The sequence below is a fragment of the Pongo pygmaeus genome, chromosome 2 (assembly GCF_028885625.2).
Source record: "Pongo pygmaeus isolate AG05252 chromosome 2, NHGRI_mPonPyg2-v2.0_pri, whole genome shotgun sequence".
Taxonomy (NCBI): Eukaryota; Metazoa; Chordata; class Mammalia; order Primates; family Hominidae; genus Pongo; species Pongo pygmaeus.
Genome location: NC_085930.1, coordinates 113,715,437 through 113,741,019, shown reverse-complemented (window position 1 = coordinate 113,741,019; position 25,583 = coordinate 113,715,437). Strand labels below are relative to the sequence as shown.

The window sequence follows — 25,583 nt, the reverse complement described above, 5'->3', positions numbered from 1 at the left end:
TTAGGCTGATAGACTCCAGCTTGATAAGGGATGCTACAAAGAGCTGGTGGCCACATTTAATCTATATTATATGCTATTTGTCATTCATTTTCACTTACTTTTTAAATAGTTGTTGATTGTACTGGGCTACATGATCTAGAAACCTAAAATAAGTGAGAGCAGTGGAATAATCAGAATCTTGGCACTCTTTTATTTTCTGTTATACCTTTTTGTATTCAGGTTTAGTGATCTTCACAGAAATCCTCCTTCTGGCAGTGGTTTGTCACAGAGAAACTGGTTATTAGTGATAAACTCAGTTAACGTATTTTGGAAACACTGACTGAGAAACAGTGGCCATATGGGTCCCTTCTCTTCAGGAGACAGAACAACAAGTAGTTTTGTCACAGATAAGCTAATTACATCTGCCAGTGGTTTAGATAACTGATCTAAATTTGTTTTACTTACTAATTTTCAAATTTTGATGTGATGTCAGTGTATTAAAATAAAACTCAAACCGCCCTGGCTTTAGCTCCATGGATGATCTAGAACAGGGATCCCTAATCCTGGCTGGACACTGAAACCACCTAGAGAGCTTTTAAAAAACTACACTGTCCCATTGTTCAATTCCCACCTATGAGTGAGAACATGTGGTGTTAATAATAAAATAAAATAAAACTACACTGTCCCAAGATTGTCATGTAGTTGGGTGGGTGAAGGGGAAGGAGGTTTGTGGAATTCAGCTAGGAGTATTTTTTTCAAGCTTCCAAGTAAATCTAAAGTGCATTCAGAATAGAGAAGCACTACTTTAAACAGGGGTTTGAACATTTTTTCTGTAAAGGGCCAGATAGTAAATACCATAGACATTGCAGATCATAAGCTCTCTGTTGGAAGTACTCAAATTTGTAGTACAAAAGCATAGGTCTTAGGTTAAACTAATAAGCATAGCTATCTTTCAATAAACTTTATGAACATTAAATTTGAGTTTTATATATGTAATTTTCACATTATGAAATATTATTCTTTTTTTTTTCCAACCATTAAAATACGTAAAAACCATTCCCAGCTAATGGACCATACAAAAACAGGTAAGGGGCCTGATTTGGCCTACAGGTCATAGTTTGCTGACCCCTATTCTAGAGGACTCTGACAAAAGTTCTCTACTTTCACTAAAATGCTTCTCTCATAGACAGGGAAGAGGTTTTCATCATCTTTATAAAACTGTCACTTTTCAGTTGCTATGATGTTTTTCTTTTTAAACTCACTTTATGATGGTATAATGTACATGCCATAGATTTAAACTATTTTAACTGTATGATTTAATGATTTCTAGTAAATTTATAGAGTTATGCAATCATCACCACAATCAGATTTAGAATATTTTCACTATCCTCAAAAGTTCTCTTTGGACCATTTGCATTCAGCCTCTTCCCACCCTGGCCCCAGGTATCCACTACTCTACTTATTTTCTCTGTAGATTTGCCTTATCTGGACATTTCATATGTATAGGATATAATACATCATCTTTTGCACATGGCTTCTTTCATTTAGCATACCATTTTTTAGTTTCTCCATGTTGTAGCATGCATGAGTCATTTATTCCCTTTCATTGCCACATAGTAGTCTATCGCACGGGTATACCTCATTTTGCTTATCCATTCACTCAATGGATTGTTTTTACTCCCTAGCCATTATTTAATGATGCTGCTGTGAAGAAATTCCTTTCCATCCCATTTTTTGACAGTTGTTATCATGAAGGCATGTAGGATTTTGTGACATACTTTTTCTGTATCTATTAAACTGATGATGTAGTTTTTGCCCTTTTTTCACTAATATGATATATTACATTAATTGGTTTTCAAATGTTACAGATCCCACTTAATCATGGTGTATAATTTGTATCTATTTCTGTATTTGTTTTGTAATATTTTTAGATATTTTGTGTCTATATTCCTGATGGTCTCTAATTCTCTTTAATTGTGACATCTTTGTTTAGCTTTATACCAGGCTAATATTGCCTCATAGAATGAAATATGAAGTGTTTTTTCCTAAACTCTGTTTCCTCAATGTGATTGTGAAGGATTGGTAGTAATGAATTTTCCCCCTCTTTATTTATCTGGGAATGCCTTTGTTTTGCCCTCATTTTTGAAAGATAATTTTGCTGGAGGGTAAATTATTTGTTGACAGGAAAGTAGGAATAGCTAGGGACTTTGCAGTTGCCACTGAGTATGTGTGCAGCCTCCCACATATGTACAGCCTCCCAGACCACCAGGGATATATATATAGGAGCTTATCAGGGTTCACTACAGCTATCTCATTGCCCAAATATCCTTGTTAAATTTCTGGCTTGTCTTCATGTTGATTGTCCCAAATAGGATTGCAGCTTCATTGTCTTCCCCCATTCTTTTGCCTCTGGAATTGCTGCTGTTTCTGACAATGCCCTGGGGCATGAGGTTTTGCTGTTCTCTGTTCCAAATCAATCTGGTTTCTTTCTGCAGCAAAAATTGCAGGTTTTCATGGCTTGTCTCACCCTGGTAGAACTACCAGCTGGCAGGTGTTGGGGATGTGTTGGAGGTAATAAGGTAATGGTAGCAGTCCCAAGCTAAAATTCCACAGATTCCCACTGAGGTTCAATAGTTTTACTTGAATAAATGCTTCTCAACTTGTTATGTGCCTTCGGTCTGTTTCCAGGGTCTTGAAATGGTTATTTTTGACAATTTTTCCTAGTTTTAAAAATCATTCACTTTTGGAGAGAATTTGCTGAGTTTTTTGGTCTGTCGTTTCAGATATCCTGCCTTACAATGTTTTTAATTCATTGATTAATGCTTTCATTGTTAGGCAACTTATGGAAAACCAATTTTTCTTCCGTTCCTATTAACAAAATCTGCAACAGGTTTATCAGCTTAAGAAAATTTACTGAATCTTGGAGGGTGGTTCCAAGATGGCCAAATAGGAACAGCTCCAGTCTACAGCTCCCAGTGTGAGCGACACAGAAGATGGATGATTTCTGCGTTTCCAACTGAGGTACCCGGTTCATCTCACTGGGGCTTGTTGGACAGTGGGTGCAGCCCACGGAGTGTGAGCTGAAGCAGGGTGGGGCATCGCCTTACCCAGGAAGTGCAAGGGGTCGGGGAATTCCCTTTCCTAGCCAAGGGAAGTCGTGACAGATGGTACCTGGAATATCAGGACACTCCCACCCTAATACTGCACTTTTCCATATGGCATACCAGGAGATTATATCCCATGCCTGACTCAGAGGGTCCTACGCCCATGGAGCCTCACTCACTGCTAGCACAGCAGTCTGAGATTGAACTGCAAGGTGGCAGGGAGGCTGGGAGAGGGGTGTCCACCATTACTGAGGCTTGAGTAGGTAAACGAAGCAGCTGGGAAGATTGAACTGGGTGGAGCCCACCACAGCTCATGGAGGCCTATCTGCCTCTGTAGACTCCACCTCTAGGGGCAGGGCATAGCTAAACAAAAGGCAGCAGAAACTTCTGCAGACTTAAACGTCCCTGTCTGACAGCTTTGAAGAGAGTAGTGGCTCTCCCAGCATGGAGTTTGAGATCTGAGAACGGATACACTGCCTCAAGTGGGTCCCTGACCCCTGAGTAGCCTAACTGGGAGACAACTCCCAGTAGGGGCTGACTGACACCTCATACAGCCAGGTGCCCCTCTGAGATGAAGCTTCCAGAGGAAGGATCAGGCAGCAACATTTGCCATTCTGCAATATGTGCTGTTCTGTAGCCTCCGCTGGGGTGATACCCAGGCAAACATGGTCTGGAGTGGACCTCCAGCAAACTCCAATAGACCTGCAGCTGAGGGTCCTGACTGTTAGAAGGAAAACTAACAAACGGAAAGGACATGCACACCAAAACCCCATCTGAACGTCACCATCATCAAAGACCAAAGGTAGATACAACCACAAAGATGGGGAGAAACCAGAGCAGAAAAGCTGACAATTCTAAAAATCAGAGCACCTCTTCTCTCCAAAGGAACACAGCCCCTTGCCAGCAATGGAGCAAAGCTGGACGGAGAATGCCTCTGACAAGTTGACAGAAGTAGGCCTCACACAATCAGTAATAACAAACTTCTCCAAACTAAAGGAGGATGTTCAACCCATCACAAAGAAGCTAAAAACCTTGAAAAAAGATTAGACAAGTGGCTAACTAGAATACACAGCGTGGAGAAAACCTTAAATGACCTGATGGAGCTGAAACTCATGGCACGAGAACTACGTGACAAATGCACAAGTTTCAGTAGCCGATTTGATCAAGTGGAAGAAAGGGTATCAGTTATTGAAGATCAAATTAATGAAATAAAGCAAGAAGATAAGTTTAGCAAAAAAAAGAGAGAAAAGAACAAAGCCTCCAAGAAATATGGGACTATGTGAAAAGACCAAATCTACGTCTGATTGGCATACCTGAAAGTGACGGGGAGAATGGAACCAAGTTGGAAAACACTCTGCAGGATATTATCCAGGAGAACTTCCCCAACCTAGCAAGACAGGCCAACATTCAAATTCAGGAAATACAGAGAATGCCACAAAGATACTCCTCGAGAAGAGCAACTCCATGACACATAATTGTCAGATCCACCGAAGTTGAAATTAAGGAAAAAATGTTAGGAGCAGCCAGAGAGAAAGGTCAGGTTACCCACAAAGGGAAGCCCATCAGACTAACAGTGGATCTCTTTGCAGAAACTCTACAAGCCAGAAGAGAGTGGGGGCCAATATTCAACATTCTTAAAGAAAAGAATTTTCAATCCAGAATTTCATATCCAGCCAAACTAAGCTTCATAAATGAAGGAGAAATAAAATCCTTTGCAGACAAGCAAATGCGGAGAGATTTTGTCACCACCAGGACTGCCTTACAAGAGCTCCTGAAGGAAGCACAAAACATGGAAAGGAACAACTGGTACCAGCAACTGAAAAAACATGCCAAATTATAAAGACGATTGATGCTAGGAAGAAACTGCATCAACTAACAAGCAAAATAACCAGCTAACATCATAATGACAGGATCAAACTCACACATAACATATTAACCTTAAATGTAAATGGGCTAAATGCTCCAATTAAAAGACACACACTGGCAAACTGGATAAAGAATCAAGACCCATCAGTGTGCTATATTCAGGAAACCCATCTCACGTGCAGAGACACACATAGGTTCAAAATAAAGGGATGGAGGAAGATCTACCAAGCAAATGGAAAACAAAAAAAAGCAGGGGTTGCAATCCTAGTCTCTCATGAAACAGACTTTAAACCAACAAAGATCAAAAGAAACAAACAAGACCATTACATAATGGTAAAGAGATCAATTCAACAAGAAGAGCTAACTATCTTAAATATATATGCACCCAATACAGGAGCACCCAGATTCATAAAGCAAGTCCTTAAAAACCTACAAAGAGACTTAGACTCCCACACAATAATAATGGGAGACTTTAACACCCCACTGTCAACATTAGACAGATCAATGAGACAGAAACTTAACAAGGATATCCACGAATTGAACTCAGCTCTGCACCAAGCAGACCTAATAGACATCTATGGAACTCTCCACCCCAAATCAACAGAATATACATTCTTCTCAGCACCACATTGCACTTATTCCAAAATCGACCACATAGTTGGAAGTAAAGCACTCCTCAGCAAATGTAAAAGAACAGAAATGATAACAAACTGTCTCTCCGACCACAGTGCAATCAAACTAGAACTCAGGATTAAGAAACTCACTCAAAACCACCCAACTACATGGAAACTGAACAACCTGCTCCAGAATGACTACTGGGTACATAACAAAATGAAGGCAGAAATAAAGATGTTCTTTGAAACCAACGAGAACAAAGACACAACATATCAGAATCTCTGGGACACATTCAAAGCAGTGTGTAGAGGGAAATTTATAGCACTAAATGCCCACAAGAGAAAGCAGGAAAGATCTAAAATTGACACCCTAACATCACAATTAAAAGAACTAGAGAAGCTAGAGCAAACACATTCGAAAGCTAGCAGAAGGCAAGAAATAACTAAGATTAGAGCAGAGCTGAAGGAAATAGAGACACAAAAAACCCTTCAAAAAATCAGTGAATCCAGGAGCTGATATTTTGAAAAGATCAACAAAATTGATAGACCATTAGCAAGACTAATAAAGAAGGAAAGAGAGAAGAATCAAATAGATGGAATAAAAAATGATAAAGGGGATATCACCACCAATCCCACAGAAATACAAACTACCATCAGAGAATACTATAAACACCCCTACGCAAATAAACTAGAAAATCTAGAAGAAATGGATAAACTTCTCAACACATACACCCTCCCAAGACTAAACTAGGAAGAAGTTGAATCCCTGAATAGACCAATAACAGGCTCTGAAATTGAGGCAATAATTAATAGCCTACCAACCAAAAAAAGTCCAGGACCAGATGGATTCACAGCCAAATTCTACCAGATGTACAAAGAGAAGCTGGTACCATTCCTTCTGAAACTATTCCAATCAATAGAAAAAGAGGGAATCCTCCCTAACTCATTTTATGAGGCCAGCATCATCTTGATCCAAAGCCTGGCAGAGACACACCAAAAAAGAGAATTTTAGACCAATATCCCTGATGAACATTGATGCAAAAATCCCCAATAAAATACTGGCAAACCGAATCCAGCAGCATATCAAAAAGCTTATCTACCATGATCAAGTTGGCTTCATCCCTGGGATGCAAGGCTGTTCAACATATGCAAATCAATAAATGTAATCCATCATATAAACAGAACCAAAGACAAAAACCATATGATTATCTCAATAGATGCAGAAAAGGCCTTTGACAAATTTCAACAGCCCTTCATGCTAAAAACTCTCAATAAATTAGGTATTGATGGGATGTATCTCAAAATAATAAGAGCTATTTATGACAAACCCACAGCCAAAATCATACTGAATGGGCAAAAACTGGAAGCATTCCCTTTGAAAACTGGCACAAGACAGGGATGCCTTCTCTCACCACTCCTATTCAACATAGTGTTGGAAGTTCTGGCCAGGGCAATCAGGCAGGAGAAGGAAATAAAGGGTATTCAATTAGAAAAAGAGGAAGTCAAATTGTCCCTGTTTGCAGATCACATGATTGCATATTTAGAAAACCCCATTGTCTCAGCCCAAAATCTCCTTAAGCTGATAAGCAACTTCAGCAAAGTCTCAGGATACAAAATCAATGCACAAAAATCACAATCATTCCTATACACCAATAATAGACAAACAGAGAGCCAAGTCATGAGTGAACTCCCATTCACAGTTACTTCAAAGAGAATAAAATACCTAGGAATCCAACTTACAAGGGATGTGAAGGACCTCTTCAAGGAGAACGACAAACCACTGCTCAACGAAATAAAAGAGGACACAAACAAATGGAAGAACATTCCATGCTCATGGATAAGAAGAATCAATATCATGAAAATGGCCATACTACCCAAGGTAATTTATAGATTCAATGCCATCCCCATCAAGCTACCAATGACTTTCTTCACAGAATTGGAAAAAATTACTTTAAAGTTCATACAGAACCGAAAAAGAGCCCGCATTACCAAGACAATCCTAAGTCAAAAGAACAAAGCTGGAGGCATCACGCTACCTGACTTCAAACTACACTACAAGGCTACAGTAACCAAAACAGCATGGTACTGGTACTAAAACAGAGATATAGATCAATGGAACAGAACAGAGCCCTCAGAAATAATGCCGCATATCTACAACCATCTAATCTTTGACAAACCTGACAAAAACAAGAAATGGGGAAAGGATTCCCTATTTAATAAATGGTGCTGGGAAAACTGGCTAGCCGTATGTAGAAAGCTGAAACTGGATCCTTTCTTTATGCCTTATACAAAAATTAATTCAAGATGGATTAAAGACTTAAATGTTAGACCTAAAACCATACAAACCCTAGAAGAAAACCTAGGCAATACCATTCAGGACATAGGCATGGGCAAGGACTTCATGTCTAAAACACCAAAAGCAACGGCAACAAAAGCCAAAATTGACAAATGGGATCTAATTAAAGAGCTTCTGCACAGCAAAAGAAACTACCATCAGAGTGAACAGGCAACCTACAGAATGGGAGATCATTTTTACAATCTACCCATCTGACAAAGGGCTAATATCCAGAATCTACAAAGAACTTAAACAAATTTACAAGAAAAAATCAACCCCATCAAAAAGTGGGCAAAGGATATGAACAGATACTTCTCAAAAGAAGACATTTATGCAGCCAACAGTCACATGAAAAAATGCTCATCATCACTGGCCGTCAGAGAAATGCAAATCAAAACCACAATGAGATACCATCTCACACCAGTTAGAATGGCGATCATTAAAAAGTCAGGAAACAACAGGTGCTGGAGAGGATGTGGAGAAATAGGAACACTTTTACACTGTTGGTGGGACTGTAAACTAGCTCAACCATTGTGGAAGTCAGTGTGGTGATTCCTCAAGGACCTAGAACTAGAAATACCATTTGACCCAGCCATCCTATTACTGGGTATATAAAGGATTATAAATCATGCTGCTATAAAGACACATGCACACGTATGTTTATTGTGGCACTATTCACAATAGCAAAGACTTGGAACCAAGCCAAATGTCCAACAATGATAGACTGGATTAAGAAAAAGTGGCACATATACACCATTGAATACTATGCAGCCATAAAAAAGGATGAGTTCATGTCCTTTGTAGGGACATGGATGAAGCTGGAAACCATTATTCTGAGCAAACTATCGCAAGGACAGAAAACCAAACACCACATATTCTCACTCATAGGTGGGAACTGAACAATGAGAACACTTGGACACAGGGTGGGGAACATCGTGCATCGGGGCCTGTCGTGGGGTAGGGGGAGGGGGGAGGGATAGCATTAGGAGATATACCTAATGTAAGTGACGAGTTAATGGGTGCAGCACACCAGCATGGCACATGTATACATATGTAACAAACCTGCACATTGTGCACATGTACCCTAGAACTTAAAGTATAATTTAAAAAAATAGAAAACTTACTGAATCTTAGTTTATAATTAAAAGCAACACTAAAACAAGTGGATTGTATAGAATGAAAGTTTTAAGTATTAATTCAATATAATTAAATATTATATAACATATGTTGAATAACCGAGAGCAGAGTTCAACAGATTTATATCTGAAATCGTTTTTCTTCTGAATGGCAGTGCTCCTGTCTAGCACCATGGTGTTTGTGATTCCTTATCAACTTAGTGTCCCCCATGTGAGCAGGCTGAACTGAGCACTTGTGATACCAGGTACAAAACAGGTAGGAAAAAAGACTTTGTTGTGTATAGCAAAGAAGGAACTGGCATCAGCTTCCTGAGCCTTCATGCATCTCCCATTCCCAATCTTAAGGAAGGCCTTTCTCTTGGTTCTGGCATTATTCCTGGGAATGACTGGGATCAGCACTGGATGTGACAGTGACTTGTTCCTCCAGTCCCCATCACTGGCTTAGGGAACATCATAAGAGCCAGTGAGTTTGGTTCTTAGAAATACGTAAGCAGTGAAACCCACTAGTGCCACCTCTTGCACCTAGTTCAATCTGTTTATAGTGTCACTCCCTCTCACCCATTCTTTCCTGCACCTCCCCAAAGCCCATCATATCCAAAGTGAGAATCAATTCTCACTGAACATTTATCCCTGAGACTTTCTTGTAAAAAACACATGAGTCCTATTAATAAAACAATTGTTTAATTTTACTTAGGGAGGCAAAGTTTAATAATAGCATGCAGTAAACTTTTTGCTTTTTGCTAATGATTGTTCTTTTTTCCTTCTTTCCCTAATCATGGGGGAAAATGTAGTTCATTAGCAAGTTGACCTCCTCTCTTGTTTTTATTCACCGAACATAACTCTAAAGAATTGGTTCAGCTTTGCAGAGGAACAATATTATATTAAGACAGCACTATTTCTACAGTTAAACTAGCATGACTAGCTTATAAATCAAAGCAGCACTATTGGCGCCACATATATGTGTTGCGTATTTCTTTTGGCAAAGTTACAACTTTAAAGAGTTGACATTTTGGATCACCATGTGGTACTTTAGCCATAACAGGTTGCTAATGAGGGAATCAAGACAGAGGCAGATGTTTCCTTAAATGTGAGCTTACATAAGCCATTTTAGTCGGTTCAGGTTTTAAACAATTGCATTTCTTGGGGACCAAGTTGTACACTGGATCTTCCTTTTGAAAATCAATACCTCCCCCTCATGAGTGTTGTGCTGTGCAGACAGGAACCTCATGGTGAGGAAAAGTGTAACTTTGATTGTTGCTGCTCTTTTAATGTCATGCTAAATGGAATGGCACTTCGCAATCTCTCAACCACAGCAGTTTCCTCTTCTCATTCAAATCTAAGATACAAGCATTTCCCTAACTACTGTTTGAATCTAAAATGTTTATTTGGCAGACTGGTGCAAGTTGAATTCTGGAAGGAAATCTAGTTTTAAAAAATGTCTTAGAACATTATGTTCAGGGTTAAAGTCAAGGACCGTATTTCCCACACATGTTGTTTTTCAGGCAATTTTCCTTGAGTTTTTTGCAGAAGAAGCCAGAATGGTGCTTACAGGTGGAAGGGAAATGGTAGCAGCAGACCCAGAGAGCAAAGAGATCCACACGCATTTCCCTGATAATTATTTTATTCATTTATACTTCTGTCTTACTTCAGAAAGGATTTGAAGTGGCTTACTGATATAACCACAGTTCTGCTAGAAGAGATAAGGCCAAAGGAAATAAAAGTGGAGAAACAAGAAAAGATCAACTCATGTTACTCTAAACTGAATCACTTGCAGTTCCCACTATTTGTAAGTCCCATTTTCCTTTCATGTTCTGGGAGTTCAACCAGGAAAGGAACATGTTGAGTCTGGATTGTTGAGGCCCGAGAGTAAGGCACTGGGTTTGAAGGACAAAATCAACCACACTGGCCTTACTTCCTGACCTTGCTCTCTGGAAGACCCCAGATTTGGATTTTGAAATAACCCATTACTAGTCAAGATATCTAATGTCAGAAGACCACAAAACTGCATCTTTTAGTCCTACTGCATTATTTTTACTCTTGAAATTAGCTCCCTCAACAAGATACATTTTCCTATTTTGTTTTGAGATATCTGCTTCTCATTATAGCATCAGCCAGCCACATGTCTTGCATTAGGACCTTTAAGTCAACAAGTAGGAGATTAAAGGGAATTAAATGCAAGCATTTCAGGTAGGCCCAGGGAATAAGGGCATTAGATGGCAGGTTACCTGGATGGTGCAGCAGGGTTAAAATTATCCCTATATGATCCTGTTTCATGAACAGAAGATGAATGGACTCTCTTAAAAGACTTTACAAGGCCAGTTAAGAGCAGGATAGTATAGCATGGTAATTGACACTCTTGTTGTCTAATTAATTCATCTGGATTCAAACTGGAGATTAGCCATTTTTTAGCTGTATGACCTCGAACAAGTGGCTTAAGTTCTCAGAGCCTGTTTGCCCATCTATAGGATGGTTATAATAATACCAGCTATCTCGATTGTTATGAAGGTCAAGTAAAATTACGCACATAAAAATTTAGGCATCACCTGACACATGGTAATCCTTCAGTAAGTGTCAGTGGTTATTGTGCCTAAACCCCTGACCTGTTGTTATTGTAACTCTGCATCTTCATTGTTTAAGGAACTGAGTGACTATTAGGAGGAATTAAATTCCCTGTCAGTCTGCTGGGAAATAATTTGGTGATGGATAAGGACCCCAAAGCACTAATGGCTACATGGTCTCTGGGCTAGTTTTTTTTTTACTTGTTCAATGAAGGGATGGGAATTGAGGACCTATAAAGTTCATTCTCATGTGAAAATTGTCTCTGGGTGAAAGGGTGCTTCTTTGCTTGTCCAGAGATACATGTTTCCTCTGAGAAGGGCCTAAATTGCATTGCAAAATGAAGAGATTCAAGGGCTGTATTGCAGTTACTTATTCACAAAGCATTAGCCCAGAGTGTCCTCCCACTCAGGGCTTTTCAATCCTTGGATGAGGGTGTAAAGGCATCCCTAGGTCTTAGAGAATCAGGGCCTCATGTTTTAGAGCCCTAAGTTACTGAGTGTGGGCTGTGACTTAGAATCACTGTGTAGGAAGGTGAAAAAATCTGCCAGCCCATTCTTGGCCAAGATGCTGGATTTGGAAGCCAAGATTCACTTGACTTGCAAACAGTTTCTGTGTTACAGAGTGGTAGAATTATAGATGATTGATTTTTTCAATTTAGTTTTATATTTTCAAGTTATCATACATTGGTATTATGAGAGAACATACACATAAGACAAAGCAACAGTAAATAAAATTATGTGCAAATAATTCAATAAGTTCATGTATGAGAAGGGGCTCATATCATCTAGATGTTATAGAAACGTAAACAGAGAAGGCACACACTTTGGATTACAAAGGGTCTGGATTTGGATCCGGTATCAGCACTTTCCGGGTGACCCAGTACCAGGGTATATGGTCTTGTTTTCTGTAAAATGGGCAATGCTTACCTGATTTGGCAGCTGTGCAGATTAAATGAGATGATGTGAATGAACAGCCGGCAAAGTCAGTTGCTGTTTCCTCTCCCTGTTGGGGGAATATTTGATGGTGTGAGAAATGAGCTATGAACAGTTCATCAAGACTGATATTTAAGTGAGGATAACTCACTTTGTTGTCAGTTAAGCCTACCTAATCTCTTTTTTCTGATCTATCCATCCATCCATCCATCATCTCATTTATTCGTGCATACGTGCATGCATTCATTCACTTATTACTTCATCCCTGTTATATTGCATGTCCTACAGTGTGCAAGATGATATTGATGCAGAGATGAATGAAATAGGTGACTTTGTTTGGAACTTGTGAATTCATACGCAAATGCAGAGATGACCCCCTGCTTCTTAAGCACTATCTTGTTGTTGCTATTTAAACATAATAGTATGATCACAGTAAAAACGTAAAGCTTAGTACTTGAGTTAAAGATGCCAGAAGGTTGATATTCTACATGTCCAAAGTTGAAAATTTATGTATATGTGAACATGTGTATATTTGTATTTCTAATAATCATATATCTGTCTTAAAAGTAAAAGCAATATTTTTCATGTGATTTCTCTCATTTGCTCATTGTTTGCAGCTTATTTTACTACTATAGTGACATATTCATATTATATGTTAGAAATCTACATTTGCAAAGATCAGCTAAGTTTACGTTTAAGGTTGAGAATAGTCTGGAAGGATTGTGTCTAGCCAATTACATTTTTGTTCTTAATTTTAAAACTCAGTATTAAAATAGTTCACTGTCTTCTATTTTCTGTATACTATCTGGGGCAGTATGTGGTGCTGAGTGACTTAATATTTTAGATTTCTTTTTCAGCTGTACATTTAAATTCCTTTCTTATTTTAGTGCCTGACATTTCACCCAAGAATGCCACCTGATGCATTTAAAATGGGAAAATATTTATTTTCATCTTCTTTATCTTTCTTTTCTTTAATTTTTAGCCCTTAATTACCATTATGAGCAACTTGGATTCTATTTTGTTTCAATTCAGAAAAAAAACTTTGCTTTCTACTACTTCCAAAGTATTTTAAGCACTATGAAGAGTTTTAAATGGTATACATGATAATATAGCAGGTAAGAAGTTGCTGGCATGAGTTTCAAACCAAGAGACAATAAGATGTTGTGCAATGTACCATTGATAAAGAGGTGGCAGCTTGGGGCTCCTCACAATTGTGTTTGTTATTAGAGCCTGAACGTGAGAAGAAATCACTTCTCTGCTCTCTAGGAGCCTTCTCTATTAGTTATTAGGTTACTATAGATAAATTCTTAACACCTATCCAAGGTCTTAATTCTTCCCTTTCAAAACTGGATAAAGGTCGATTTTTGTCCATGGCAAAGTCTTGTTTCGATGTTAAACTCATTGCAGAATCACTCTGAGGCCTGGCTGCAGTGCTGTTTATAAAATCCTTGCTTCAGGGTCAGGCTGTAAAACATCATTTAGAAGAGCTTTTGGCCTTTCACAAAATTGTCATGAACCTTTGAAGAAGAACTTGGAATTATATACTGCTTTGAAGCATACTTCAGTAGAATTTCATAGTCGTTTTTATGGGCCATGACAATTTTTGAAGATGCTTAAAACTTATCTTATAATCTTCATTTAATATGTGTATTCATCTGATCATTATAACTGCTTGGAGAATCATTGGAAGTATAAATATATTGGGTCATTTTGATACAGACATTTTCTAGTTTTGAAAGGAAACTGGAAATCCACTGGAAGTCCCCAGATTTGGATTTTGAAATAACCTGTTACCCGGATGGTGAAGCAGGGTTAAAATTATCCCTATACAGGCATTAAGTAATAGTTTGATAAAGTATTTAATGTACAAGTATAGAGCAGTAATAATTCTTTATAATTTTTTCTCCATGTCTTTCCATAAATTTTCACAAATGCATACAGTGCATTTGTGAACATGTTACATATTAAACTGATTAATATTGTGACCCAATTGGGTTTTACCTTCTTTATGTACATACCTGTAGATCCCCAAAGCCTCCAAGTGTACTGATTTGGATGATTTTATATACATTCCTTAAGACCATTTTCTGGTAACCATGTAACTCTGAATTGCATTAAAAGAAAAAATAAAGCATTTTATAGAACTAAGTGTGATTTTTCTCAATTTAAACTCTACATTCTCCCTATTTGGAGCTACTTAATGATTTGCTGTGTCATTTCCACTCCTGAGTCAGCACAGCTTTATTTTTTTACTTAATTATAGCAATTAAGAATATATTTAAAATCTCAACTCTTTGATCTTCCTAGTAGATATTTTTATTGGTCAGGATCAGATAGAGAACCTGTAGGAGATATATATTAGGAGATTTATTGCAAGGAATTGGCTTATGTAATTTTGGGGACTGACTAGGCTTGACCGTAATCCATGAGGCAGGTCATCAGGAAGGGCAGGCTGGAACCCTCAGGCATGAACTTCCACTGACTTAATCAGGCTTGTTCAGATTATCTAGGATAAGTCCTCTTACTTAAAATCAACTGATTATGGGTTTTAATCACACCCACAAAATACCTTCACAGCTATACCTAGATTAACGAATACCTGGGAACTGTAGCCTAGCCAGGTTCACACATAAAATTGACAATCACAAAATTAATTGAAAAATATTTCAAATTTAGCAAAATAATATACATTTCTGCATAATTGTATATGTTTGATATCAGTTGAAACTAGTTGTTCCTTTTGTGGTTGCAATGAAATACACATTGTGAAAGTGAATGTTTAAGTCCCTATAATCTTGGGCCAGGAAAGGCCATTAGCAAGATGATGTGGGTGGCTGCCCCTGAGCTTCTGCCCCTGTAGCTAAGGCAGACAGGTGGCTACTCCAAGATCTCAAGGTAAGTACACCCCAGCCTGTTCTGTCTTCTCTCTTGCTTCTCAGAACTAGGCTTTCTGAAGGGCTCTGTCCAATAAGTGGAGAGGGATTTCCTTGGCTGTTTAGAGTGTATCTATTGCCAAATAATTATCAAAAACAGCCAGACCTAAGCCCAGAAACTTTGGAAGCCAAGGGAGGGCACCCTGAGTTTTACCAAGAACACTGAAGATATTAAAGGAGAGGTTCTCCAACGGTTACCAGAAAACAGGTTACAGATAATACGCATTTGAAAACCCTGAGTTTTACCAAGAACACTGAAGATATTAAAGGAGAGGTTCTCCAACGGTTACCAGAAAACAGGTTACAGATAATACGCATTTGAAAACTCTGAATGACCACTATATTTTCTTGCTTCTGCTCCAACTTCAAGAATAATAGATTCTTAAAGGCACAGATTATATATCCTCAGAGCATGTCATAGTGAATAGCATGGATACTAGTGTTCCAGCAGGAAATAGTACACCAAAATTTAGGATAAGGTGTGGAGGGGTAAACCAAAAGTTTTGTTTAAAAAGGTGTGGGCCAGCTCTAGAGAAACCTGAAATGATAGCGTAGTACCCTGTAGCCATTATTATCCTCAGTCGGGGGCAGGGGGTGGGTAGGGAATGGAGAAATTACTGAAAGCATAAAGAGAATGCCTAGGACTGAGAGTTGCCCTCATAGGTGCTGTGGCCTTTGCTGAAGCAATGTAATTAGTCCTCTGGAGAGGGAACCAAGGGAGAAGAAATATGGTACACTGATTCTGAAAATCCACCTCACTCTCTCCCTCTAATCACCTGCCAGGGTTTCCAAATGGCTGAACCCACCAAATATCAGAGGGCCAAGGGCCCACCAGTGTGATCCCTTGAAATTAGCCACCTGAGGGCACAATGGAGAGTGGACCCAGAAGGGCACACAGGAGACAGAATGCCCTTCACTCACATTATACAGCAGCTCCAAGCATGTGAACCTGAACAAGCTATGTCATTTCTCTGAGCCTCAGTTTTCTTGCCTTAAAATAATATAATCGTAGTTATCTGGCAGGGTTATTTAGGGGCAGATAGTATATGTAAATGTAAATTACTCTTTTTTTAAACTTTTATTTTAGGTTTGGCATATATGTGAAAGTTTGTCATGGGGGTTTGTTGTAGAGATTATATCATCATGCAGGTATTAAGCCCAGTACCCAATAGTTATCTTTCTGCTCTTCTCCCTCTTCTCATCCTCCCTGCTCAAGTAGGCCCCAGTGTCTGTTGTTTCCTTCTTTGTATTCATAAGTTCTTATCACTTAGCACCCATTCATAAGTCAGAACATGTGGTATTTGGTTTTCTGTTCTTGGATTAGTTTGCTAAAGATAATGGCCTCCAGCTCCATACATGCAAAAGAAAAGATCTTATTCATTTTTAGGGCTGCATAGTATTTCATGGTACATATGTACCATATTTTCTTTATCCAGTCTGTCATTGATGGGCATTTAGGTTGATTGAAGTCTTTGCTATTGTGAATAATGCTGCAATAAACATCTGCATGTATGTCTTTATGGTAGATGATTTATATTCCTCTGAGTATATACCCAGTAATGAGATTGCTGGGTTGAATGGTAGTTCTGCTTTTAGCTCTTTGAGGTATTAACATACTGCTTTCCACAATGGTTGAACTAATTTACACTCCCACTAACAGTGTATAAGTGCTCCCATTTCCCTGCAACCTTGCCAGCATCTGTTATTTTTTAATAACAACCATTCTGATTGGCATGAGATGGTATCCCATTGCGGTTTTTATTTGCATTTCTGTAATGATCAGTGATAGCTTTTTATCATATGCTTGTTGACCACATGTATGTCTTCTTTTCAAAGGTGGCTTTTCATGTCCTCTGCCCACTTTTTAATGGGGTTGTTTTTCTCTTGTAAATTTGTTTAAGTTTTTTATGTATTCTGGATATTAGACCTCTGTCAGATGCATAGTTTGTAAATTTTTTCCCATTCTGTAGGTTGTCTACTCTGCTGATAGTTGCTTTTGCTGTGCAGAAGCTCTTAAGTTTAATTAGATCACACTTGATTTTTGCTTTTACTGCAATTTCTTTTGGTGTCTTTGCCGTGAAATCTTTGCCCATTCCTACGTCCAGGATGGTATTGCCTAGGTTGTCTTCCAGGGTTTTTATAGTTTTGGGTTTCACATTTAACTTTTTTTTTTTTTTTTTTTTGAGATATAGTGGCACAATCTCGGCTCACTGCAACCTCCACCTCCTGGGCATGCCTCAGCCTCCCAAGTAGCTGGGACTACAGGCACATGTTACCACACCAGACTAATTTTTAAGAGATGGGGTTTTAATGTGTTGGCCAGGCTGGTCTCGAACTCCTGACCTCAAGTGATCCGCCTGCCTTGGCCTCCCAAAGTGCTGGGAATACAGGTGTGAGCCACCACGTCTGGCCACATTTAAGTCTTTAATCCATCTTGAGTTGATTTTTGTGTATGGTATAAAGAGGGGGTCCAGCTTTAATCTTCTGCATGTGGCTAGCCAGTTATCCCAGCACCATTTATTGAATAGAGAGTCTTTTCCCCATTGCTTATTTTTGTCAATTTTCTTGGAGATCAGATGGTCGTAGGTGTACAGACTTATTTCTGGGCTCCCTATTGTTTCATTGTTCTATGTACCTGTTTTTGTACCAGTACCATGCTGTTTTGGTTACCGAAGCCTTGTAGTATAGTTTGAAGTCAAGTAACGTGCTACCTCTAGCTTTGTTCATTTTGCTTAGGATTGCCCTGGCTATTCGGGCTCTTTTTTTGGTTCCATATGAATTTTAAAATAGTTGTTTTCTAGTTCTGCGAAGAATGTCATTGGTAGTTTGATAGGAATAGCATTGAATCTGTAAATTGCTTTGGGCAGTATGACCATATCAATGATATTGATTTTTCCTATCCATGAGCATGGAATGTTTTTCCATTTGTTTTCATCTTCTCTGACTTCTTTGAGAAGTGTTTTATAATTCTCATTGTAGAGATCTTTCACCTCCCTGGTTAGCTGTGTTCCTAGGTATTTTATTCTTTGTGTGGCAATTGTGAATGGGCTTGCCTTTTTGATTTGGCACTCAGTTTGGCTATTGTTGGTGTATAGGAATGCTAGTGATTTTTGTACATTGATTTTGTATCCTGCAACTTTGCTGAAGTTGTTTATTGGCTGGAGGAGTTTTGGGGCCGAGACTGGGATTTTCTAGATATAGAATCATGTTGTCTGCAAACATATAGTTTGACCTCCTCTTTTCCTATTTGGATCCCTTTATTTCTGTCTATTGCTTGATTGCCCTGACTAAGACTTCCAAAACTGTTTTGAATATGAGTGGTGAGACAGGGAATCCTTGTCATGTGCTAATTTTCAAGGGAAATGTTTCCAGCTTTTGCCCATTCAGTATAATGTTGGCTGTGGGTTTGTCATAGATGGTTCTTATTATTTTGAGGTATGTTCCTTCAAAAAGTAGTTTATTGAGAGTTTTTAATATGAAGGAGTATTGAATTTTATTGAAAGCCTTTTCTGTGTCTATTGAGATAATCACGTGGTTTTGTCCTTAGTTCTGTTTATGTGATGAATCACATGTATTAATGTGCATATGTTGAATCAACCTTGCATCTTGGGGATGAAGCCTACTTGATCATCGTGGATTAGCTTTTTGTTGTGCTGCTGGATTCTGTTTGCAAGTATTTTGTTGAGGATTTTTGCATCAATATTCAACAAAGATATTGGCCTGAAGTTTTCCTTTTTTGTTGTGTCTCTGTCAGGCCTTGGTATCAAGATGATGTTGGCCTAATAGAATGAGTTTGGGAAGAGTCTCTCCTCAGTTTTTTGGAATGGTTTCTGTAGGAATGGTACCAACTCTTCTTTGTACATCTGGTAGGATTTGGCTGAGAATCTATCAGGTCCCAGGCTTTTTTTGGTTGGTAAGCTGTTTATTACTAATCCAATTTTGGAGCTTGTTGTTAGTCTGTTCAGGGAATCAGTTTCTTCCTGGCTCAGTCTTGGGAGAGTGTGTCCAGTAATTCATCTGTCTCTTCTAGGTTTTCTAGTTTGTGTGTGCTCATTACTCTTAACAATAGATGGAGCTTCACACAGTGGCAATTGTTATAGCCAATGAGATTTATCTGAAGCACAATTATTGCTAATTGAAAACTTTTCCCAGTACCCTGCTGTGATGACTTGAAATATAGTTGGCATTGGCAGTTTTTGATAGTCTCCACAGAGACTAAATTAAAAAAAAAATAGTTAGCATTCAACATAATAACTGCTACTGTTATTATAATTGTCACAACTGCTGTTACCTCAACTAATTCATAAAATAGATACGAAGTTCATTTCATAGCAGGGAAATAGATAAGAGATTGAAGAAGCATTTTGAACTGTGTTAGAATAACTGTAGCATCTTACATATGCGTGTGTGTGTGTTAACCTAAACTCTGGTAATAAGACAAAGCCCCCATCTCCTTTCAATGCTCTTAGTGATTATACATTTCTACTTTTCCCTACTTATTTGCCAGAGATAAAAACAAAATTAGTAAACTACCCCAGTTTGAATTCCATTTCCCTCCAACCTACCTCATGGTGGAGAATTTAATGACAGAAAATGGCCAAAATATTTGAGATCATTGGGGAGAAATTGTGACTAATGCACATTGTTTGACTTCATAATTACTACAATTTGATTTCATAAAAACTGTATTAGGTGGATAATAACATTGTGAGTAGTAATTTTGTCTACATGTGTAATTTCTTTTCTCTATAGTATTTAGGATTATAAGGGAGGATTTATAGATATGTAGGGAAAAAAGTAATTTTTTGCTTAACCCTCATATGTTCTTAGTTGGAACAGACACTTGTAACAACAACAGCAGCAACAACAACAAAACAGATTAACAAGGGAAAAACAGAAGTTTTGTTAACATGTATATTTCATACATACATGAGAGATACCTAGAGAAGGAGTAATTATCAAAGAGGTGACTCTGAATTGCACTTTATATAACATCTTCAAAAAGAACAGTAAATTTTTAGAGTAGTGACAAAACAAAGGACTTTGAGTCTCCAGTGGCAGCAACTTGTGGGAAGGCAACTAAAGGCTCGTTAGTAAAGCTTGTTAATGTAGATTCCTCTGGTGCCATCTCCAGATCCATAAGGGTCTAAAGTTGTTTTCATTGGTTAGCTTTTGTTCTTCTTGGTAGAAAAGGGAGATGGGATATGTTATGTTTTTGTAAATTTATGTCCTGATTTTAGGCAAATAGAGGGAGGGCAGAGAGCTCTCAGGTATCTGCTTCTTTCTTGCCTTCAGCTCAACAATCCTCCTGTCAAAAAGGTGTATTGGGGGTGGCATATTACTGTGCTTTACTTATAAGTACAATTTAGATCACAAATCACATAGAAAACCAGATGGAAGCATTTTAAAAATTCATCTTGGAGAAGGTTCAAAAGATATCTGTTGTCCTTGCACAAAAGAAATCTGTACCTTCAAGGTCCTGGGAACACTAGCAATAGCACACTGATTTGGCATAAGCTGACCATGTGCTAATTGGGAACAGGACTTCTTAGAGATCACCAAGAAATCACCTCATTCTTCAGCCTTGGTCACATAATTAAATTTGAGTCTAATGTTCTAATCTTTAGATGATTTTGAATTAAATTCTTATTTATTCCTTATGACAAGCACTCTGTTCTGTCTTCGTGGATGAGACTCCCAGCTGTGAATAAAACCAGGTTGGAGGTTTTGCTACAGTTTATCATATTATACCTATGAATGATTCATGTGCCATCTGTTGACCATAAATCCAGTTAAGGAATTCTAATATATGTACGATTTCTACTTCCTAGAGTAAAGCAAAATTGGCATTTACAACCTTCCTGAGCAATAAAATGCCAGTAAAAATATAATTGACACTTATGGTTCTTTGCTATTCCTAAGCATTAATCACCTTAAAACACAGTATGAGGTATCTGTATTTCCATGACTGTTAGCTACAAAATGTTGGCAACATGTTAAACTTCAATTACTTTTTATAATATCTTATATTCACATGAGCAAGATTTAATGACTCACAAAGACAATTTGGAATAAATACAGATATTCACCCTGGAATTTTCTTTTTCAATGGGAATAATTATTAGCAACACTGGTTTCTTCTCTGAGGTAGTAATTTTTGGTAGTTTAGTTCTTATTCAGAGTGCACTGACAATGTGATTATTATTAGTACCTCTGTCTTTCCCAGCATGCAATTATTTGCATGTTAATTTAACTTTGTTATTGGGTGAAAATAGCACCATATCAGTAGAGGGATATGATTTTAAAGTATCAGTGACATGAAATAATTTTAACGTGGAACTAAACTGTTATGATTCTAAATTTACTTTTAAAAATAATAAGTATTGCTTTTTATGACTGCAGATTATGCTGCACAAAATAAGGAAATAAATTCAGTCTAAAAAGTATCAAACCCCAATCCTATTTCTGTTATTTTGACATTTTGTATTTGAATATTCACTCTCAGTATTTTTTGACATAGGGACATGTTCTGATTATGCTTCGGCAGATTAAAATGGTAACACATGGGAAGCTCACACAGATGGACTGGGAAATAGAAACAGGTGTTGCACTCACCTGCCATTTGTTTCTTTTTCCCCTTTTCAATTTTTTTTCTTCTAAAATGAGAGAATGGGTCCTTCTTTCCATAGTGGCAGTGAAGCTAGAGTACATTGACGGGCTTCTTCTTTGGACCAAAAAATAGTCCATACCCTGCAAGTCTTGATTTTCTCTCTCAGTGCAAATGATGAGTAATGTGACTCTTTATCATACTGTCTTTGTGTTTTGGAAGTAGAAATAATAAAATGCATATGTAGTAAGACTAATTTTGTAAATAAATAGAGAATGTACATATGTGTGTTCATACTGATTTTTAAAAGATCTGGAGGGAATATTCATAAATATTAAAAATAATTGGGCTAAATGCCTCAATTAAAAGACACAGACTGGCAAATTGGATAAAGAGTCAAGACCCATCAGTATGCTGTATTCAGGAAACACATCTCACGTGCAGAGACACACATAGGTTCAAAATAAAGGGATGAAAGAAGACCTACCAAGCAAATGGAAAACAAAAAAAGACGGGTTGCAATCCTAGTCTCTCATAAAACAGACTTTAAACCAACAAAGATCAAAAGAGACAAAGAAAGCCATTACATAATGGTAAAGGGATCAATTCCATACGAAGAGCTAACTATCCTGAATATATATGCACCCAATACAGGAGCACCCAGATTCATAAAGCAAGTCCTTAAAAACCTACAAAGAGACTTAGACTCCCACACAATAATAATGGGAGACTTTAACACCCCACTGTCATCATTAGACACATCAACGAGACAGAAAGTTAACAAGGATATCCAGGAACTGAACTCAGCTCTGCACCAACCGGACCTAATAGACATCTACAGAACTCTCCACCCCAAAACAACAGAATATACATTCTTCTTAGCACCACACCGCACTTATTCCAAAATTGACCACACAGTTGGAAGTAAAGCATTCCTCAGCAAATGTAAAAGAATAGAAATTATAACAAACTGTCTCTCAGACCACAGTGCAATCAAACTAGAACTCAGGATTAAGAAACTCACTCAAAACCACCCAACTATGTGGAAACTGAACAACCTGCTCTGGAATGACTACTGGGTACATAACAAAATGAAGGCAGAAATAAAGATGTTCTTTGAAACCAATGAGAAAAAAGGCACAACATACCAGAATGTCTGAGACACATTCAAAGCAGTGTGTAGAGGGAAATTTATAGCACTAAATGCCCACAAGGGAAAGCAGGAAAGATCTAAAATTGACACCCTAACATCACAATTAAAAGAACTAGAGATGCAAGAGCAAACACATTCAAAAGCTAGCAGGAAATAACTAAGATCAGAGCAGAGCTGAAGGAAATAGAGACACAAAAAACCCTTCAAAAAATCAATGAATCCAGGAGCTGGTATTCTGAAAAGATCAACAAAATTGATAGACTGCTAGCAAGACTAATAAAGAAGAAAAGAGAGAAGAATCAAATAGATGGAATAAAAAATGATAAAGGGGATATCACCACCGATCCCTCAGAAATACAAACTACCATCACAGAATACTATAAACAGCTCTACGCAAATAAACTGGAAAATCTAGAAGAAATGGATAAATTCCTCGACACATACACCCTCCCAAGACTAAACCAGGAAGAAGTTGAATCTCTGAATAGACCAATAACAGGCTCTGAAATTCAGGCAATAATTAATAGCTTACCAACCAAAAAAAGTCCAGGACCAGATTGATTCACAGCCGAATTCTACCAGAGGTACAAGGAGGAGTTGGTACCATTCCTTCTGAAACTATTCCAATCAACAGAAAAAGAGGGAATCCTCCCTAACTCATTTGATGAGGCCAGCATCATCCTGATACCAAAGCCTGGCAGAGACACACCAAAAAAGAGAATTTTAGACCAATATCCCTGATGAACATCAATGCAAAAATCCTCAATAAAATACTGGCAAACGAAATGCAGCAGTACATCAAGAAACTTATCCACCATGATCAAGTGGGCTTCATCCCGGGGATGCAAGGCTGGTTCAACATACGAAAATCAATAAACATGATCCAGCATATAAACAGAACCAATGGCAAAAACCACATGATAATCTCAATAAATGCAGAAAAGGCCTTCGACAAAATTCAACTACCCTTCATGCTAAAAACTCTCAATAAATTAGGTATTGATGGGATGTATCTCAAAATAATAAGAGCTATCTATGACAAACCCACAGTCAATATCATACTGAATGGGCAAAAACTGGAAGCATTCCCTTTGAAAACTGGCATAAGACAGGGATGCCCTCTCTCACCACTCCAATTCAACATGATGTTGGAAGTTCTGGCCAGGGCAATCAGGCAGGAGAAGGAAATAAAGGGTATTCAGTTAGGAAAAGAGGAAGTCAAATTGTCCCTGTTTGCAGATCACATGATTGTATATCTAGAAAACCCCATTGTCTCAACCCAAAATCTCTTCGAGCAGATAGGCAACTTCAGCAAAGTCTCAGGATACAAAATCAATGTGCAAAAATCACAAGCATTCTTATACACCAATAACAGACAAACAGAGAGCCAAATCATGAGTGAACTCCCATTCACAATTGCTTCAAAGAGCATAAAATACCCAGGAATCCAACTTACAAGGGACGTGAAGGACCTCTTCAAGGAGAACTACAAACCACTGCTCAATGAAATAAAAGAGGATACAAACAAATGGAAGAACATTCCATGCTCATGGGTAGGAAGAATCAATATCATGAAAATGGTCATACTGCCCAAGGTAACTTATAGATTCAATGCCATCCCCATCAAGCTACCAATGACTTTCTTCACAGAATTGGAAAAAAAACTAAAGTTCATATGGAACCAAAAAAGAGCTCGCATTTCCAAGTCAATCCTAAGCCAAAAGAACAAAGCTGGAGGCATCATGCTACCTGACTTCAAACTATGCTACAAGGCTACAGTAACCAAAACAGCATGATACTGGTACCAAAACAGAGATATAGACCAATGGAACAGAACAGAGCCCTCAGAAATAATGCCGCATATCTACAACCATCTGATCTTTGACAAACCTGACAAAAACAAGAAATGCGGAAAGGATTTCCTATTTAATAAATGGTGCTGGGAAAACTGGCTAGCCATATGTAGAAAGCTGAAACTGGATCCCTTCCTTATGCCTTATACAAAAATTAATTCAAGATGGATTAAAGACTTAAATGTTAGACCTGAAACCATAAAAACCCTAGAAGAAAACCTAGACAATACCATTCAGGACATAGGCATGGGCAAGGACTTCATGTCTAAAACATCAAAAGCAATGGCAACAAAAGCCAAAATTGACAAATGGGATCTAATTAAACTAAAGAGCTTCTGCACAACAAAAGAAACTACCATCAGAGTGAACAGGCAACCTACAAAATGGGAGAAAATTTTCGCAACCTACTCATCTGACAAAGGGCTAATATCCAGAATCTATAATGAACTCAAACAAATTTACAAGAAAAAAAAACCCCATCAAAAAGTGGGCAAAGGACATGAACAGACACT

The 25,583-nt window shown here is 38.0% G+C and overlaps 1 protein-coding gene and 1 non-coding gene across 2 annotated transcripts in view; both read left to right on the top strand.

Annotated features, from left to right (window-relative positions):
* Window positions 1–25,583, top strand: part of MYRIP (myosin VIIA and Rab interacting protein) — a 443,398-nt gene that overhangs the window by 138,143 nt on the left and 279,672 nt on the right. The window lies entirely within an intron of this gene.
* LOC129034501 (U4 spliceosomal RNA) lies at window positions 19,532–19,673 on the top strand. Its single transcript, XR_008501959.1, has one exon. It is a non-coding gene; the product is annotated as a U4 spliceosomal RNA (small nuclear RNA).